The 14,830-nt window shown below is 27.8% G+C and overlaps 1 protein-coding gene across 1 annotated transcript in view; it reads right to left on the bottom strand.

The window, feature by feature from the left end:
* Positions 1 to 14,830, bottom strand: part of LOC129968252 (gonadotropin-releasing hormone receptor-like) — a 192,909-nt gene that overhangs the window by 71,554 nt on the left and 106,525 nt on the right. The gene's annotated exons all lie outside the window — the stretch shown is intronic.

Here is a 14,830-nt window from a genome sequence, read left to right on the forward strand (position 1 = left end):
ATGTTACAGGACATAACAAGAAAGAAAATGTTTCATGTAAATGAAATTCGAAATAAAAGGTCAAACTAGCACTTCAAATGAAATATTCATAATAATCTCTCTCTATCTTGTTTTGTCTTTTTCTTTGTTTTCTGAGACTTCTTGCAAAATAATTAGAATGCCATGAATCTTAAAAATATCTTGAGATAAAGGTGTGTCTTCCACAAACGATAGAATTGAAACGTGCAGACAAAATGCAATGAATAATGCACTTAGTGCAGATACTGATGCTAATTCATGTTTCTAATTCAAATGCGTCATTCAATTTCCTTATTATATTATATATTGAGAAGCTATTTATACTAGTAATATTCGACTGAATGTTATTTTCTTTTAAGGAGTTAGTTTCTCTGCTGGACAATTTAAGTAGAAAGCTAAAATAAATGAAAAAAGCGAATAAAACTGAATGTGAAAAAGGATTTTATAGAGTGCATAAATTAAAAAATCAAACTAGTTAAAATATAATCTATATATGATTTTTGTTCAAATCGGGAGGCTTTACCCATTCTTTGGTATGTCCATATTTTTTCTAATAAAGAAGAAGCGGTATTTAAAAATTTCTAAATTTGTTTATAATTAAAGTTTTCTAAATTTGTTTATAATTAAAGTTTTCTAAATTTGTTTATAATTAAAGTTTTCTAAATTTGTTTATAATTAAAGTTTTCTAAATTTGTTTATAATTAAAGTTTTCTAAATTTGTTTATAATTAAAGTTTTCTAAATTTGTCTATAATTAAAGTTTTCTAAATTTGTTTATAATTAAAGTTTTCTAAATTTGTCTATAATTCTTTTTCTCGATATACAATTAATTTCCAACTGGATTCTTATTTTTGAACGTTACGTAAGCATTTATTTTTGAAAAAAAAATCATCAATCCTGTGGAGTAATTTAAATTAAATTTACTAAATTTAGTTTTTAAATTAGATTACATTTAAATTAGTTTTTAAATTTTTGCTTTATAAGTCGCATAAATTACCTCCATGACGCCAGGCAATCTTTTATTTTTTGTACTATCATTTTTATGATGCTTGATTCTTAGCATATTTTCAATTTTGCTATATTCTTATTTTGTTATTGTTTGATAATGCTATATTTTTTGTACAACAGTACATGAAGAAATCTGTAATTTTTAATATTTTGGGATATTCTTTTTATTGTTAGTTAATATACATTTAAAGATTTCAAATTAGTTTTCTCTTGAAAATTTCAATTTCTTTTTAGTGAAATTGAATAAATAAAAGTGAATAAATTTTTTTCTTCAGCTTTTCACTTGAGATAAAAAGGAAAGGAACGTCTAAATCTTAATGAAAATTTTTATTTTTGTCTTCTCTCAAAAATGGTTAATTTTCTTGTTTTAAAATTTATGTAAAATGAAATGCAATTACAGAAATTCATTCTAAATTATAAATTTGATGAGATAAGATATTGTAATCGGAATATTCCGTCTCTGAAATCTTTTTGGGTTACAAATTTTCTAAACTGGGATTATGTTATTTTTAATTAAATATGTTTGTGTTGAATTGATTTTTTTTAAAGAAATAGACAAGTCTGAAATGATTATGCACTTTCAGTTACATATGGAGTTTAAGAAATACAAAATATATTCAAAAGAAAAGAATGAGTTTTGTTACGTTATCGTAATTTTGAGTTATTCATTTTTCAAGCTTATTTAACATACTTTGAAAAGAAGCTTTAAATGGATTTGAAAGTAGAGTTTCTAACCTAATTAAACATTTCTGATGTTCTTAAACTAACAACCATATCTTGACATATGAGGACTTCTTAGGAAATTTGATAATTAGGGGATTATATCAAATTTTTTTCGTTTACTGAAATTTTGAAAACAAGAAGATTTTCTGCTAATTAACTGTACTAAACAAGGAACACAATATTTATGATAGTTCATTATTTACTATTACGAAAGATTTATTTTCAAATATATGTAGTTTAAAAAGAGAGAACTTCGTAAAATCTTTTTGATGTCTCAACAAAATTTCCACAATCGATTTCTGTTTCATTGCCATAGTTATTTATTCCAGCAGGGCCGGGATAACCTGGTTGGTAGGGGTTGGATTCGCATCCCTTGGGTTGTGAATTCGAACCCGCCAGCCGAAGACTCTCTGCGTGTAGTGGTAGCTGGCACATGTATAAATTTGTCGTGGTCACAAAGTCCTCCATGTCGGGAGAAATACCACTGGGGGGGGGGGTAATGCATCAGAGGTGATCGTTCTCTGGCCTAAATTATGATCTGTGGTTGAATGAATGAAATACATGAATGAAGTCCGCCCTGTAAAAAGAATTGTGAGGAGTGAGTAGCTAAATCGTTCTTTTGGCCCTAGATGGCGCTACTGAAAAAAAAGAGACGTGAGAGCTTCGGCTTAAATTCACTAACTTAGTCAGCGGGCTTGTCTTTTGACAAGTGTCATCAGAAACAACAATTTTCTTTAGCAGAACCAGGGTCAAGGTAAAAATTATATTCCGACCCAAAGTAAAGAGTGTAATTATACTTCTAATAACAAAGTACAGAAGAGAGTATTTTGTAAAAACGAATATACAGAATGCCCACTGAAATACTTCTATCCCACATTAACTTAAGAACGGCAACAACTACTGCAACAAACTTGGCTTCAGGGTGTTGTCAATCAATAAGTGACCAATCAATACACGGTGCGATCGGTTACAGCTCCACCAGGCAGCAAACTGCAGAAATATTATTCCTACTTTGTAAATGGTACAAGATAAAATCATAGACCATCTTGAATTTAGAGCGAAACGCCATCGGTTTGAAAAATCGCGCTCAAAAATGCTTCATTCTTAAATTTTTGTGTTCAAAGTGTCTTTTTCAAGTTCTGAAAGGACAGAATTACCAAATGAGATTTGATTGAATATTCCTGTAGGTTATATATAAACCAGCAACAAATGAAGTAACTTCGTTAGCAGACAGAAAGAGGGAGAGAAAGTTGATGTTGCATTTATAGAAACTGAATTAATAATGAAACGGAATGAGTTTTGATATCCACTATTGATAAATTTTCTTTTCTGTTTATAAATAGCCACAGAGCCGGCGTCCTGGCCTAGGGGTATCGCGTCTTCCCCGCGACCTACGCGTCCTGGGTCGGGCATGGCTGTTCTCTACCCTGTGTTCTATCTGTGAGGTGCGTGAATGAGACCGCCTGTGAAAAGGGATTGTGCAAACGAGTGTGTGCGTGTTTATTCTATTTATGCTATTCATATAAGCTAGAAGTCAGACTTCTGTCCTCGGGTGCTCAGGGGTCTTTACTCTCAGAAGCTACTGTGCAAAAACTTGGCTTAAAATAGTCACACGACAACTAACTAATAGCCATAGAAATTGTCTCGATAGGATAATTATGATTTGAGACGACATGGTGCCATAAAATTAATTAAAATATCGTATTTTTTATTGGCTCATATGATAGCTGAATTATTCTAAATATGCCTTCAAAATTTCAGAGTTGTATTTGTATTTTTAAATAAGTTATATAAAATTTTTTGTCCACGATAGAGGAGTTAAACAAGCCTAATTTTTCAAGACAATAAAGAACCTGTTAAACACTGAATTTCAAGTAACAGTTATTGTTGAAAACCTTGAAATTATCATTTAAACAACTTTAACGATGGGATGGTTTTCAATTTCCTCAAAGTTTTGATACAAAATGTTTTCATTATGAGAAAAAAAGTTTAACATTTGAGTTTTAATGGTATTTTTAATATGTTCAGTCTGACTTTTAGAATAATGGAAATAAAAATGTAAATATTTTTGTGCATGTTGCGAATTTATGTTAGTAGCAGAATTGTTAATGAAATGAGCTCTGTAATATATATATAAATTTTTCATAATTGTCAAGTTTAAGATTTAGTAAATTTCGATATTTTCTTTGTTTTTCTTTTATACTATCATTATGCAAATACAATAGTTTATTTTCCAATTTGTTTATTTTTATGGTAAATGCTTTGAAATAAGCTTATAAATATTTTGTAAAATTTATAGGCAATTCTATAAATTTTATATAATGAGATTGGAAGGATGAGAACTTTAAACTTATATTTCTCCATGTTGTATATTTGTTCATATACAATTTTTGGAAACCTTAACTTAACAATCAAATAGGGGTAAAAAAGCTTCAAATTTTCGATGAATTCATATGATTACTATATCTTAAAAGATAAACATATTGTTACGAATCTGTGATGCGGCTTCCCAGCATAGTTGGTTCCATAGGAGGTCCCAGAGCTTGGCGACCATTTGGCGACTTGGTGACGAATTTGGCGACTTTAGCGCCAAAATAGATTATACCCGAAACATCGAGAATTTTCCCGATCCGTAAAGTAGGAACCGAGATACGCCTCGGACATTCCTGATTGGTTGAGAGGCTTCTAGCTCCGCCTCCTGAGACCTATAAAAGGAGGCAGTCTGTGCTGACAGAGTAGTCGTAGTCAGAAGCGACAGAGTAGTCGTAGTCGGAAGCGGCAGAGTAGTGCAAGAGTAGTCGGAATCGACGGTGAAGAACTGGTCTTCCAGGGATTAGCAGGGCAGCAAGCACGGAGTCAAGCTAGTGCTGAACTAAGCTGTGCGCTACTGTCTGCAGTAGAATCTTGTTGTATGCTGCACGTCTCGGCTGAAGATAATCGTCTTCTGTGCTGTATATAGTTGTCGTCTTTGTGCTGTCCTGTGTGTCTTCGTATAAATAAACGTCGTTGTTTTATTTTCTACTGCCACCTGCTGATCGAGCGTTCTCCACACCATATAACTCCTACTATCCAAACGAACCCCGGAAATTCCGTAATAATATTCTTTTATAAAGAAAGGTATTTAGAATGTCAAATATAATAGTGGCATAATAATAACTAATGTCAAGTATAATAGTAGTCTAATTTCTAAACCGTTACAGGATATATAATTTTGAACGGAAAAAATGTTTTAAATGACAGAATAAATTCGATTTTATGTTGCTTGAATCAATAAATACACTGATGATAAAAATTACAAAATCTAAATTTTTATACATTCTCCTTGTCTTGTTAATAATATTTAATAAAATACTTTTGGTAATTACGACTATTTACAATTTAAATAAAAAAAATTACCCTGACGAAAACTGATCGAGTTATGAATCTACGAATTCCATTAGTTTGTATCATTCAACTGTCTCCTCGATAAAGTGACGTAAATCATCCATGTTACAATTGAAAAGTCTAAAACTGTTATATACAAAGCTCCGTAATTTAATCAGTTTTCATGGTCAAAAGTATAAACTTTAAAAAAAAATTTAGAATGTAAGAGTGTCAAGATTATTTTAATATATAATAAAAAGGGCATAAAAGTTATACAAGAATTTATTTTTCAGCAATGTTTTTATGAATTCTAACAATGGAAAATTAATTATTTACATTCATTTACAACATTTTAGCAAATGGGTGTATAGGCGGAACTAATGGCTTATAAATTATGTGTTGGACCACGATTAAATTAGACATCTGGATGAGTTTTCTGTTTCGTTTATAAATAGAAAAATAAAATTAAAAGCATTTATTTAAACCAGGTACTAAGGGATTTACGTTTTTTATTTAAACTTTCGCTAAATCAATGCGACTTCTATTCTGAGTGTCATGAACTAACGAATTCTTTTTCTAGAAAAAAGCATATGATTAATTACCTGTATTTGCATTTTGGAATCTCTTTAACTATAAATTAAAAAAAAATATTCCTAGAAAATTACATTTTACGTGGATTTAAATGAAAAATAAAAGAAAATTAGAATTGTTTTATGCATCGCTTGAAATAATTTCTTGAAGAGGAAATTCAACTCAAACTTATATTTTAATTATAAGTTTAAACATACAAAGGAAAAACCATTTAATTTGAATTTATATAAAGCAGAAAGCAGATGATACCACTATATCGAATGCAAAATAAGCCTGCGTCAATTTTTATGAATTCTCTTTATTAATAAATGTTTGAAATTATTACTTCTATTTAAAGTAAACAATTAATAATTAATTACTTTAATTAAATGCATATATCATATAAAAATATTCTCAAATAAAGGCTGAAATCTGTATTATATTTTAATTAGAATATAAAGCTACAGAACAAAATATCAATTCTGACATTTTGAGAATATTTTGAGGTCAATCAGATATAATCTTTATTTTCTTCCCCAAAAAAGCTGCCGAACAAAATATTTACTCTGACATTTTGAGAGCATTTTGAGGTTCTATCACAAATAAAAAATGCTTAAAATCTTTTTCCCAAAAGTGCGCTGAAAAATTCGAAGATTTCTCAAGACAAGGCATTAATGTGATATATCATCTACTATGCCTGCTTGGAAGCTCGAATGCGAAAATAATTAGAATAGGAAATTCATGCATAATGTGTTTTATGAATGTTGTCTGCTTTTTCATTCGGAAACAATTATTTCAAAAATTTACAACACATTCCGCAAGTAATATTTCTATCATTCCTAAAAGAAAATATTATTTTAATTCCGAAAATTGTTAATTAATTAATCATACGTCACTTTTAAACGATGGAAAATTAATTCAGCCCATTTTAAACGTAGATAATCTGACCCAATACAAATTTTACAATCATCAATCATTATGTCATCATATAACATTTTATTTTATCAATAAAATAATAATTTAATTGTTTTGCTTTTTTTAAATATTTATATTTAACTTCGTTAATTAGTTTTTCTATCTTTTTGTTTATTTTTATTTCTAAAATTTAACAGCTGCATTCAAAAATTCTAAAAGTTGAGTATTTCTGAGTAAGTTAAACACATTTAAAAGGCATATTTTTTTGGCTTAATTTTGAAGATGATTGTGGCAATCGAATACATTACCTATTGAATTATGATTGTCTTTGCCTAATTTTCAATGTCCTAATTAATTATAATTATAAAAATATTTATTTTTTTATTTAAATAGTTAAATATTTTAAATGATAAAACTATTTATTTTCAAAAATATTATAAGAATGCCCATTTTTAAATCGCCTTTATCCAATTCTTAATCCTGAATTTTCCGTATATCCTAACGTTTCATATTCCAGAAACAATTTCAAAAACTTTAATTTTATAAACTGTAGGAATTGAATTATGGAAATAGAACACAAGAATTTTTTTTTAGTCGATAAGACTTTTTACTTTTGGGAATTTTTTTATTGGATTTCAATGGTTAATGTAAAAATCTCATATTGCAGTTTTATAATAGCATTCAGAGATATTTATATCCTGGATATTTTAAGACAATTTATCGAGTCAAAGAAATTTAATTAAAGAATTTAATTACACTTTTATTAGCATATTTAATAGCAGAAATGTTTTATTTTAATTATTTTTTCTGTTTAATGTCATGATCTATTTTTTTCTGAAATTCGTTCCAGAAGGCGACACTCATGTGGGATCACAATTTCATTTCATTGATAGTTAACTAATAGTTAAGTCGTGAAAACAATCAAATAATATATTTAAATGAAGAATCTGAGAGTGTTCAAATTCTAAGCTCAGAGTTAATCACGCAATTTAAAATAAAAGTAGAATTGCTGAAGGTGACTACAGAATTCCTTTATAATTAACAGGATCTGGTTTAAATAAAAAGGTTTAAAACTAATGCAGAAAGTTCGGTCAGTAAAATCCATCATAATTATCATGAGATAAATCAAGTTAAATAAAAAGGTTTAAAATTAATGGCAGAAAGCTGAGTTAATAAAATCCTAATTGATATTTAAATTTTGATAGACAGTAAAAGAATAAAATTAATAGTTGACTGTATTTGAACTTCTTCATGTAAAGATAATCACCAATTTCGTTTGAAATATTAGTACATTTGAAGCAAATTTTATATCTTAGATTAAAAGCCTTAAAATTGAATAAATTAGCTATGAACTGAAGAATTAAACTCCTTATTATTTATACTTTTAAATGTGAAATACATTTAATGCAAAATAATATTCTCTGCTTAAAGTCAAATTTGACAGTTTGAGAGCAATGTCATTTGATATTTTTCTCCTTACATAGCTAAACTAAAGGATTTTTAATAATTCTGAAGATAGACTTAATCTTGCTGCTTTATTTTAAATATTTGTCTGATGATGAGCTTATTGTTAATGAGAGATAAATCTTTGGGAAGGAAGAAATCTTATTTTTAGATAAATTTAAAGAAATATATTTGGATTACTTTCTAATTTATGTGTTATATTTTTCGATTTAGGAGTATAATTTTAAATATTTAAGAGCTAGCAAACTAAAAGCATTGTTTAAAGATTTATTAACTAGATGATTATATTCCATTTTTAAATATTAAATGAATTAGGTAAATAATTTTAAATATTTACCAAGTTTGTGTTTAATAGTGTTGCTTAAAGAATAATTAACAAGCTGATTATCTTCCGTTATTAAATATTAATGAATAATAGCATTAGAAATAAACTATTTTTCAATAACAAATTATTTAACTGTAACTGAATAACTGGGTTCGGGATGAATGTTTTGAAAAACATTTTCGAAAACAGCTATATTTTTGAATATTAGCTCAAAAAGATTGAAAAAAAAAAACATCTATGAAACCAAAATACACTAGTTAAGTGGCAAAAGTAATTTTAAAAATTGGATTACAGGTTGTTATTGGACCAAAAAGATGTATAAAGCAAGAATAATCTAGCTTTGAGGCTAGGGTTAACATTTTACGGCGGATTATTTCAAACGATTCTGTTTATTTTCTTAATGTTTTATGCATTTAAAATTAAACATTGTTTATTAATCCATGTTTCAGATTCATTCTGAAGTACTTTTGAATTAAAATAACACAGAATAAAGGAAATTAAAAATGTATAATCTGCATAGCGTTACCCAAACTCGCGTAGAAAAATTCACGCATTTGCGTTACCGTAAAAGGCGAAGAAAATTCACGCATGCGCACTGTGTTCTGATTGTTGGCATGGCAACCATTATCAACAGACGATTTAAATTACTTTTAGGTTAGTTGTATGCTTTTGTAAGTAAATTGTATTTATGTTAGTTATATATTTTTTGTATATGCTTATAGTTTTAAGTACATCGTTTTTTAAATAGTTTTTTTTAACCTGTTTTCAATTATTTCAATTATTTTTAGGTTAGTTGCATGCTTTTGTAATTAAATTGTATTTATGTTAGTTATATATATTTTTTATATATGCTTATAGTTTTAAGTACATCGTTTTTTAAGTAGTTTTTTTAAACCTGTTTTCGACCGATTATTTTAAACGATTCATTTTATTTTCTTAGTGTTTGATGCATTTAAAATGAAACATTGTTAAAGAATCGATCCGTTCATGATGAATCTGAGAAAATTTTGTTGACAAATTCTTGAGATATTACATAAATTAAGAAAGATATTCTTTAGTGCCCATAAAGTTTAAACGCTCAGTGACTCTATTATCAGTAATCATATTATTAAAAAAATGCTTTGGTTCAGTAAAAAAATATTATTATATTAATTGCAGATTAATCCTTTACACTTTAATTTAAAGCATAAATTCTACGAGGGGTAACAGAAAATTAGAGAGATACATATCACGTTATGACAGAAGGCCTTTATAATATTATGAGTGAATTATATGACTATCAAAATTTGAAGTTTTAAAATATTTTGCTGGAGAATCTATTAAAGTTGGAATTGCATAAAATATTTAATTATTAAAATTTTAACGAACATTAAGATTGGCGAACCGGCTGGTCGCCAAAGGCGGCTAGTAAATAAATAAAGGACAGATGGAAGTAATTTAGTATAAGCTTAATTATTAGACTTGTATATCTGTGTCAAATTTTAAAATTGTAGTTTTATTAGAAGGTGAATAGATTATTTATGATACTTAAACTGTTTTTTAATCAAAATTTTGATTCGATCAGTCGAAGATATGCGACTAAAAAGTTTAATAAATTAAATAAGTAAACAAAAAGGTTTAAAAAGTATATTTTATAACATATGAAAAAATGGTGAAATTTAAAAGTGCGAGTTCGTTTGAAATTCTTGATGGATTATTTAATACTTTAAATCTTTATTTAACAAGTTAATATTTATAGTGTAGCGTGTTGTCTGTAAACTTCATGATGAGATTTCCAAAATCATTTTTTTACTCATTTAAATATAAAAAAAAAATTAGGATATAAAATGCAATTGCAAGAATGACAAAATGATGGACATTCTTTCAATACAATGAAAACAGTTGAAGTTTCAATACATTTCAATGCTATGGCACATTGTATGCTTTCATTGTTTCATTAAATATTTGATCATGCGATTTTCTGACATAACTGAAAGCTGAAGAGGAGAGATTCTTTTTAATGCATAAAAAAGAATCTTTAATAAGAAAGAGAGAATTAAAATAATTTAATGAGTCATTCTCTGCTAATAATATAGATGAATGTGTGAGCGCGTTGACGCTCTTCAGGCCAGACCGTTTGATCCAGAGCTCCAAACTTGGCACATATATAACTTGGAGGATGAGAATGTGCACTTCGGAGCGGGTGTTTTCGAAATTTTTATCGAAATTCTAATCAGTTAAATACTAAGAATTTCAACGGTTTCTCGTGATAAATTATTGCACGAAAACTGATTTTTACACTCTTCAAAATTTCATGATATTAATTTAACCGACTGTTAAATTTTACTGAATCTCGGTAATTCTTTAACTAGATCGCAATAGGTTACATTGCTGCTTTAATATCCCTATTACTATTATTGTTTTATCAGATAGACCCCACAATTACCTTACCAGAAGATCTCCAAAAGCCTCTAATCAAAAATAAGAAAGTGAAGTGCCAACGCGCAATCATTAATATAGATTCGTTTTCATATGAATAGACATGTTAACATCAAAATAAAGTAAAAGTATCCAAATAAAGGTAAATTAGCTCGTATTATCTATTTTGACTGAAGCTACTTAAAATAACTATCAAAAACCTACGCACCCAATTTAAAAGTGGAATATTTTCGTTTTACTACCGTTTTTTATGTTAGATTGTAACCAGGTGCATATTTTTTACCTATTTTTCCACCTATGCCATTTTCAGAATGTGAAATAGAATCAGCGACATCAAACAAATACGTGGGTGAAAGTAATTCGGTGCTTGTGTCACAGAGTAATCCATTAAATCTAAACTGAAGTGTAGAAACTAACGTACTGAGCAAAAAGATGGAGGAAAGAGTGAATCTTTCAGAAATAATTCGCACCTGTCACCATATTTCTTTCAGAGTAATGAGCCGTAAGACGAATGTTTCAAACTTGTTTCTTTAAAGTCTAAAACTCGCCTCGAAACAAGGAAGACAGTCATTCATTCATATGCAAACGAGATGTTCTGATGAAAGCAAACAACGCTTTTGGATTCTCAGAATGTTTCGCCGACTAAAGAGAATAGCAATAAAAAAAAGCAAGAAAAAGTCGTTTGCGTGTTTGAAGATCTTTTTTTTTCGTTCAATTCTTTTAGAAAAGCTGATAGTTTGCCACTAAAATTTTTGTTTCTTTTTTCTTTCTCCCATGGTTTCCAAGATTTTTTTTTCTTTTTCTTTCGGCTGTTGATAAGCCTATTATAGCAGTGAAAAATGTGCGTATGAAGTTTCTTACCGTTTTTTAAAACCTGAATTCGGAATCCGAGATCGAAAAAAATATTTAAAAAAAAAGGTTGTCGCTGATGTTGAATTTGCATGAATAAACGAATAAGATGTGCATATTTAAGTTTTTTTAAAAATAAAACCTACTACAAGGACGATTGATATAGCGTTAAGAAATCAGAACGTAAAAGTTAAATTTGTATCGGTTAAATTAAAAAGATATTTTCCTTAAAATCTTCTACGTTGCACGTTTCATTCAACATCAATATTTATTTACGTGGGATTTAAATAATTAAAACGGGAAACTAGCTAATGAAATAAAGGCATCAAGTTAAACAAAGTAAGTACTAAGCAAAGTAAGTTCTGAAACAATTTAAAAGATATTTTGAAACAGTGTAAACAAGAATCTAAAACGTTGATACTGAGGTTTCATGAATCAAGAAATGAGACGAATGGATTTAAGTTCTATGAAATATAAAGGATGAAAAGGAAGAATTATATAATATTAGGAATCCTTAAAGGAATAATTATAATATTAATATATCATTGATATGGCATTGATCTTAAGAATAATTAATGTTGAACAAAAAAAAAATGCGAAAAAAGTTAGTTTTAACGAGATAATGTATAGGATAATAAGCATCAAATTATATCATAATAAATAATAAAACGAATTTTATGTATTCCTCTTTAAACATATTTGCTTTAAAAGATACAAGTTTGAAACGATTAAAAAATTGCTGAAAATTTCAAAAAAGATTTGAAATAAAAAAAAATTGTCATTTATCTTACAATGCTTCCAAATTTATTTAAAATATTACTTTTTTAAGGCTTGCATTCTTTTTAAATGTCATTTTTTAATATTATCTTCTATTTTCTTTAATTTTAAGAAAGTACATTAACATTTCTTCTTTGTAACGCACATTATTTTCAGTTTTCGACATCACAATAAGATATACATATAAAAACAAATACTAATCCTTATATAAGGTGAATAAAAAAGAAACATTTTTGGTTTAATTTTCTGCTAATAATATAAGTTCTGTTTTCTAATAAATAATCATTTTTGCTGCATTGTAATATCTTACCAACATATTATCGTCTAATAATATGAAGAATAATTCAAGATTTTAGAAAAGTTATTTTTCCTAAATTTTTATGCTTGCACGCTTTGAATTGAAATAAATAAAGAAAACATCTAGAAAGTAGCATAAAGATCTTACTAAGAATAGTATTTCATTAGATTACCTAGAATCAGCATTGATTCCATTTCATTTTTTGTTCTTAAAAAATAACATTATCAGTGTTTCATATTACCTTAACAAATATTCTTAAAAACAGCAGCCGACTCTGCCCTCTCAAGATATAAAAATCAGTAAGTAAAAAAATAATATTTTCAGTGTTTCATATTACCTTAACAAATATTCTCAAAAATAGCAGCCGACTCTGTCCTCTCAAGGTATTCTATTATAACTCAAATTTAAATCTTATGTTGTTATTTTATATTCGTAGGAAATATATCTTGATACAAAAAGGAAACGGTAAAAGAGCTTTTTAATGACACATTGAAGGAGTAAAATAATTTATCAAAGACTAAAGATAGATTATGTATTTTTTTTTTTTTGGCGGTTACATAATAAAGATAAATGTGTGCACATATGTGTGTTCGTGCTCTGTATGACAGACCGTTAACCCACAGATATCAATGCGAAAATATTTATCTTGATGGGAGAGAATATGCAATTCGGAAATTTTTTTAAAAATTTTAGTTAATTAAAAATTAAACTGAATTTTGATGTTTTTTCCGCGATAATTGACAGAAATATAATCATTGCCCAGAAATAACTTTTACACTATTTCTACATTTAAAACTATCCTTTTTAACGATACCAATTTAATATTCGTGTAATTTTTTCTTAAAATTTCGGTAATTTCTTTAAAAATGTTTTTCCCTGATCTCCAACCATCGATTACATTGTCATCTAGAAATTAAAACTATTTCCACAATTTGATCAAATATTTAGTTGCTTAGTCTTTTCACCGTTAAAACACTAAGGAAGAAAGCTTCTGTTTAATATATTGACAGTTTGCAAATCAAGTATTATGAGTAACAAAATGAAGTAATACAGCGAAATTTAGAAGAAAGTTGAACCTGAAAATTTATATTTTTACCTGAAATTTACATTGACACTTGAAAATTGACAATTTACATACAGCGCTATTAAGTTATGGAATTGGTCTTTTCAAAAAAGCTCATATACTCTAAAAACAAATGCTTTAATGTCTGACAAAGAAGAATCATTATATTTAAATATTTATCTAGAAATTCAATACAGCCAATATTCCTGGCAAACCTGCCAGTCACTAAAAGCGGCTAGTTTAATCTAATAAAAAAACAAAAGATCCACGGCTGCAGTTCCAACTGTCAATTTGTATTTGATATGAATGTTCATGGTCTTTAATAATATAACAAATTTTCGATTTCTTCCGCCTTCCTTATTGGAAGAAATTTCAAAAAACTATTTCAGCATACATTCTCTATAAAGTAAAGTTATGACAGAGCTCCCAAACCACAACAATAGCACCGATTTCTCCTTTTTTTCACACGAAATATTTTAAGCCCTAGTTATGTCATTAATGATTTACTGTATCCCCTTTTGAAATTCAAATGTTTCGATGTGTATCACAAAATTTATTTTTTGTAAGAACTCCAATATTTTCCAAATGGAAAGAATCGATAGACATTGTTAACCACTCAGACTACTCTATGTTTATTCTTTGTTTAATTTAAAATTTTACTCCTTTTTACAGATAAAGGACATATTATTGAATTTGATTAACGTGTAGATATATTGTTGGCAAACAACTGGTAGCAGAAGGCGGCAAATAGAAATTTAAAACGAATACTTTAAATTTAACTACATTGCTATAAAAAGAAAGTTACAAGTACTTAAGAGTATGCGGTTAAAGTACCAATCATTACAAACAAAAGAGATACCATTTATTCTTTTTATGCTGGACTTATTTATAAAAATATATACCCCTTTTATACCGAAGTTATATCCTATTTTTGTGTTTACAAAAAACGGAACAAAATAACGAAGATATCAAGATCAAACTTACCTGCAAAGAAAGCAAAACTCTTCTAAAAAACATCCATAGGAAATTGAATTTCAATA

The sequence above is a fragment of the Argiope bruennichi genome, chromosome 5 (genome assembly GCF_947563725.1).
Source record: "Argiope bruennichi chromosome 5, qqArgBrue1.1, whole genome shotgun sequence".
NCBI lineage: Eukaryota > Metazoa > Arthropoda > Arachnida > Araneae > Araneidae > Argiope > Argiope bruennichi.